At 44.0% G+C, this 6331-nt stretch overlaps 1 non-coding gene across 1 annotated transcript; it reads right to left on the bottom strand.

Moving 5' to 3' along the window:
* Positions 1-235: 235 nt before the first annotated feature.
* TRNAC-GCA lies at positions 236-307 on the bottom strand. The gene has a single exon. It is a non-coding gene; the product is annotated as a tRNA-Cys (tRNA).
* Between the last annotated feature and the right edge of the window lie 6024 nt (positions 308-6331).

Here is a 6331-nt window from a genome sequence, read left to right as displayed (position 1 = left end):
ATGAGTTCAAGACCAGCCTGGCCAACGTGGTGAAACTCCATCTCTACTAAAAATACAAAAATTAGCCGAGCATGGTCGCGCACGTCTGTAATCCTAGTGACTCAGGAGGCTGGGTCAGGAGAATTGCTTGAACCCGGGAGGGGAGGTTACAATGAGCCGAGATTGCGCCACTGCACTCCAGCCTGGGCAACAGAGTGAGACTCTATCTCACAAAGAAAAGAAAAGTGAAACAGAGAGGGGGCACCTGGATTTGAACCAGGGACCTCTTGATCTGCAGTCAAATGCTCTACCCCTGAGCTATACCCCCACCTGGTTATTTGCCTCTACTAACCACTATAAACCCATATGGCCACACCCCTGGCTGTCACCATCATGAGATGCATACTTGCTTTGTCACCATATGCCCCCTTCCTATTTTACACCTACTTGCCTGCCAGCTCTACTTGTAACCAGCATTCTTCCTTCTCCAATTCTATTAAAATCACAGGTTTGCAGACAGAACATCCTTCAGACTCACCTAGAGAAGCAGGACTCAAAGAACTGGTTGCTCAACAGACCCTTTAAAGGTGAGGCTGGGTTGGGCAGAGCTGGGTAAAAGCAAAAGTTCTTGGGCCCCACTTGAGGACTCCTAAGCCAGACTCTCTGGGAAGAGGACTTGGACAACTTATGATTCTAACAAACCTCCTACACCATTCTGACATATGGTTTGAAGCTACTGGTTTAAACTGTTCCCTTCCATGGTACAGATCTAGAAAAAATGACAGTAATTAAAATTGTGCCCAAACAAAACACACCTGATTAATGACCAAGTCATGACAAGAATCCACATTCATGATAAAGGGCCTCTCTGCACTCAACACTCTGAGGCAGGAGATGAACTGCCTTTTCCTTTCCTCTCCTTTCCTTTTATCCTCCATTTGCTGAATCCCACGATGTGTCAGATGGTAGTAGTGACCAGAAGAAAGGATCCAATCCATGGAAAAGTGGAGAAGTGGAGAATCAGAGAAATCTGTGGTCACTGGGACGTGACACAGGACGGAGTGATTGAAAACATGTGGGCAGAGTGAAAGGAAGGGCCAATAAGTGACACTGTCTTGAACCAGGGACTACTTGATATGCAACCATATGCTCTGCCCCCAAAATATGCCCCCCTATCTGTTTAGACTTTCCTGACTGACACTGTTTCACCTATGTTCCCACATCCAAGGATCTAATATACATTATAATTTCTCATCATTTTCAGTGAACCACTGGCAACTGACTGACCTCATTCAGACAGACCCTTATCTGGCTTTGACTTACCCTGTCCTTCGCTATGGACCTATCAGAGGACTTCTAGAAATCTTTCCTGCCTAGAATCCTGTAGCCTCCTCCTCAGTCCCTGTGTGGGGCAACAATTTGCAGAATTGTTTAGAGTTGGAAGCTTCCTCTCTCTTTCTCTCCTAAGTTTTATCTTCTCTAACAAACTTCCCATACTCTCTCTCCACTTCACTTTCATCCTCTGCACAGTGGGGTACTTTGGGCTTAGTCCTACATTTTTTTTTAACTTTTGGCACTTCTTCCAGCTCATTTACTAGTCCTTGTCTTTAAAAGGGAGACACCATACCAGAGGGGTCCCAGCCTCCACAAACTAGTAGCTCAGTACAACTGGAAGAGCCAGGGCCAGGCACAAAGGCTGGCTGTATGAGCCCTGAAGCTCAGGCCTCCAGTATCCTCTGTATTAGGACCAGGATCTCTGCCTCTGTGGACTTTTCCCCTGAAAGTTTCTACTATAAGGCCCAAAGACCACACAGATCCTGAGGATGAAGAGAAAGGACAATCATCTAAAAGGGTGTAGCAGATGAAGGCAAGGAACTATGGGAGTGATGCCAGCGAGGCTGAAGCCAAACATTCACTAGGATTGCAAAGGATCATCAGGGCACTATGGAGTGTTTTTCTTTTCCTTTCTTTCTTTTCTTTCTTTCTTTCTCTTCCTTCCTTCCTTGCTTCCTTCCTTCCTTCTTTCCTTTCTTTCTCTTTCTCTCTTTCTCTCTCTCTCTCTTTCTTTCTTTTTTTGCAGTTGCAAGATTTAATAGAGTGAAAACAGAGCTCCCATAAAATGGGAGGGGACCCAAAGGGGGTTGCCCTCCAAAGGGGTTTTGCCACCCCCGGCTTGAATGCCTGGGGTTTATATCCCAATCATTGTCCCTCCCCCTCTGCTCTCAGGCGATATATGATTTGACTATTTCTTTACCTCCTGCTTTTGGCCTAATTTGTATTTTAGTGAACACTCTTTACTACCTGAATGGTCGTGTGTGGGCTGAGTTACAAGCCCTGTGTTTAAAGGTAGGTATGGTCACCTTCCCCAGCTATGCTTAGGAATACTTAGCCTAGGAAATCCAGCTAGTCCTGTCTCTCACTTTTTCTAATTGTTCATTAACTAAGTCCTCTAAAACCTCCAGTTTCTCTTTACTTAGTGGCCATTGTTCTATCCAAATTGGCTTATCTGTTAACCATTTTAAAGGTATAGGTTCTGGAGGCTTAACAACAGCCGCCATCAAAAATGATATCCTAAACCTTGGTGGGAACTTTGTCTTTCCGCTTGAAGCATTTCCTTCAAACCTTGTAAATTTTTTCCTAGTCCCATACCAGGGACATACCCCATTTCATGCATCATATGTTGATTTTGAGGGCTGTATAATTGTTCTGGAATTAGAATTTGTGCTCCCCATTGTTGTAATAAATCTCTTCCCCATAAATTTATAGGTTCAGAAGTTATAATTGGTTGGATAGTCCCAGGTTGTCCATCGGGCCCTTCACAATGCAAAATATAACTACTTTGATATACTTCAGGGGCTTTACCAACTCCAACTATGTTAAATTGAGCGGGTTGAATTGGCCAGGTGGATGGCCAGTGCTGTAGAGAATTGACTGAAATGTCTGCTTCTGTGTCTACGAAACCTTTAAATTTCTTTCCCTGAATAGTTATTTCACAGGTAGGACATTTATCAGTAATCTGATTCACCCAATAAGCTGCTTTGCCTTGTTTATTTGTGCTTCCTAATCCTCTTGTTTGTTTAATTTCACTTTTCCCCATTTCCACATATGGCACAATCAGGAGCTGTGCTATACGCTCTCCTGGCTCTGCTTTCCAGGGAGCAGAAGTAGAGATAACAATTTGAATTTCCCCATTGTAATCTGAATCAATGACTCCTATATGTATTTGTACTCCTTTTAAATTTACACTAGATCTTCCTAGAAGTAATCCTATCGTCCCAGCTGGCAAAGCTCCACAGACTCCTGTTGGGACCTTTTACAGGGTTCCCCGGCAGAAGGTTCACAGATTTTGTGCAGCATAAATATACTGCGGCACTACTGTCTGCGGTGGGGGACAGACATTGTACAAGGGTGAGGGAATGGCCTGAGCCAGAAATGCCCTGGTTTGAAACGGGGCTCGGGATGGGCCACTCATGGCGTTTCCCAAAATCGGGTTCCCGTCTTTATTAAACTTAGAGTGACACTAGTTAGCCCAATGTTTTCCCTTTTTACATTTTGGACATATTTCAGGTGCAGCAGTTTTCTTTTTTCTTCTATCCGGCGGCCTGACTCACTGATTTTTTCTACATTCTTTTTTAGTATGACCATGCTTCCCACAGTTAAAACAAGCTCCAGGAAATGGAGTATTTCCTTTACCCACTCTCAGTCCTGCCATTGCCTGCGCTAGCAGAGTGGCCTTATGCAGATTACCTCCGATACCGTCACACGCCTTGGTATAATCAACTAAATGTGCTTTCCCTCTAATAGGTCACAGAGCAGCCTGGCACTCGGGATTAGCATTGTCGAAAGCTAATAACAGCAACACTATAGGTCCCTGTTTTGCAGCACTAAAGGAAGGGTACTGTTCTCCACCTGAAGTGATTTTTTTTTCCCCAAGCTCTAATGCACACTCCCCTAAGCTGTTCTATGGTGTCATCCTGCGTGACCACTTGTACATCTAACCCAGCCCAGCCGCCAACCCCTAAAAGTTGGTCTGCAGTTATATTAATTTGAGGTTGGGCCTGGGCGTTGTGAACAGTCTGAATGGAAGCTTCATCTGCCCACCAAATTTTAAATTGTAAGAACTGAGCAGGAGCTTGACAAGCTCGAATAAGAGCATTCCAGTCAGTAGGAATCATCCGACTGGAAACAGCAACATTCTTTAACAGTCCCATTACAGAAGGAGAACCTGGTCCATATTGATTAATAGCTTGTTTAAATTCTTTGAGTAATTTAAAAGGAAAAGGCTCAAATGTAGCTATAATATTTCCCTGTTGATCTGGGGGGGGGGGGGGTTTTTTTTTTTTTTTTTTTTTTTTTTGAGACAGAGTCTCGCTCTGTTGTCCAGGCTGGAATGCTGTGGTGTGATCTTGGCTCACTGCAAGCTCCGCCTCCTGGGTTCACGCCATTCTTCTGCCTCAGCCTCCTTAGCAGCTGAGACTACAGGCACCTGTCACCACGCCTGGCTAATTTTTTGTATTTTTAGTAGAGATGGGGTTTTACTGTGTTAGCCAGGATGGTCTTGATCTCCTGACCTCATGAGCCTCCCAAAGTGCTGGGATTACAGGTGTGAGCCACTGTGCCCAGCCTGGGGGGTGTATTCTAACAGGGAACTGCCAGGCCTCTAAATCATTCTCTCTTCTAGCTTGCTGAATTCCTGCCTGAATAGAACTGAAAGCGGTTGCTCAAGGCGCTGCTCGAACAGTCACTGGGACAAGTACTTTTTGCCCAGTGTCCTCTGGAAAAGAAAGATCTGGAGGGTCAGGCCACTCTTTTTCTTCAAAATAAGGAAGGGGTGCAGAAGGGTCGGGATGAACCTCCTCCTCCTTTGCTGCTTTAGCTTTAGCTGGCAAACAAACCTGCTCTGTTACTTCATTATACTCTCCTTCCTCCTCATCATCAGTGTGAAAAGGTTCCAAGGTAGAACAAACCAGAGCCCACACTTGTCCCATTGTTACCCTGATGCTTCCAAGCTCCCCTTCTTACTCACCATGGGGAGTGCTTAAGAGCACTCAGGTGTCCTCCAGCTTACTTCCATGTTCTCCAACCATTGCCCTGGCAACCCTTTGACCTGCGTTTGAGCCCCACATATGGGTACCACTTGCTGAGACCAGCTTGGTCGTGGAGACCCTAACCCAGTGGCGCTAGAGGAATTAAAGACGCACACACAGAAATATAGAGTGTGGGGTGGGAAATCAGGGGTCTCACAGCCTTCAGATCTGAGAGCCTCAAACAGATTTACCCACATATTTATTGACAGTAAGCCAGTGGTAAGCATTGTTTCTATAGATTATAGATTAACTAAAAGCATTTCTTATGGGAAATAAAGGGATCGGCCGAAATAAAGGGATGGGCTCTGGCTAGTTATCTGCAGCAGGAACATGTTCTTAAGGCACAGATCACTCATGCTATTGTTTGTGGTTTAAGAACACCTTAAGTGTTTATCTGTTCTGGGTGGGCCAGGTGTTCCTTGCCCGCATTCCGGCAAACCGACAACCTTCAGTGTGGGCATCATGGTCATCACGAACATGTCACAGTGCTGCAGAGATTTTGTTTATGGCCAGTTTTAGAGCCAGTTTATGGCCAGATTTGAGGGTCTGTTCTCAAACTAAGAAAAATAATAGAGAAGATCCAAATAAATAAACTCGGAGATGAAAAAGGAGACACTGCAATTGATACTGCAGAAATCCAAAGGATCATAAAGGCTACTATGAGCCTAACCCTAACCCAACCCTATATGCCAATAAATTGGAAAACCTAGAAGAAATGGATAAATTCCTAGACACATACAACATACCAAGATTGAACCAAGAAGAAATCCAAAACCTGAACGGACCAATAATAAGTAATGAGATTGAAGCTGTAATAAAATCTTCCAGGAAAAAAAAATCTCAGGACCTGATGGCTTCATTGCTGAATTTTACCAAACATTTAAAGAAGAATTAATATGAATCCTACTCAAACTATTCAAAAAAATAGAGGAGGGAATACATCCAGACTAATTCTATGAGGCCAGTATTACCCTGATACCAAAATCAAAGACACATGAAAAAAACAAAAAAGAAAGAAAACTACAGGTCAATATCTCTGATGAACATTGATTTTAAAATTCTCAACAAAATACTGCAAATCAAATTGAACAACACATTAAAAAGATCATTCAGACCGGATGTAGTGACTCATGCCTATAATCCCAGCACTTTGGGAGGCTGAGACTGGTGGATCACTTTGAGCTCAGGAGTTGGAGACCAGCCTGGGCAACATAGTGAAACCCTATCTCTAAAACAACACAAAAATTAGTTGGGCTTTGGTGGCA

This window comes from Papio anubis, chromosome 4 (genome assembly GCF_008728515.1).
Source record: "Papio anubis isolate 15944 chromosome 4, Panubis1.0, whole genome shotgun sequence".
Taxonomy (NCBI): domain Eukaryota; kingdom Metazoa; phylum Chordata; class Mammalia; order Primates; family Cercopithecidae; genus Papio; species Papio anubis.
Note: the sequence above shows the minus strand (reverse complement) of the source record. Positions and strands in the feature narration are given on the sequence as shown.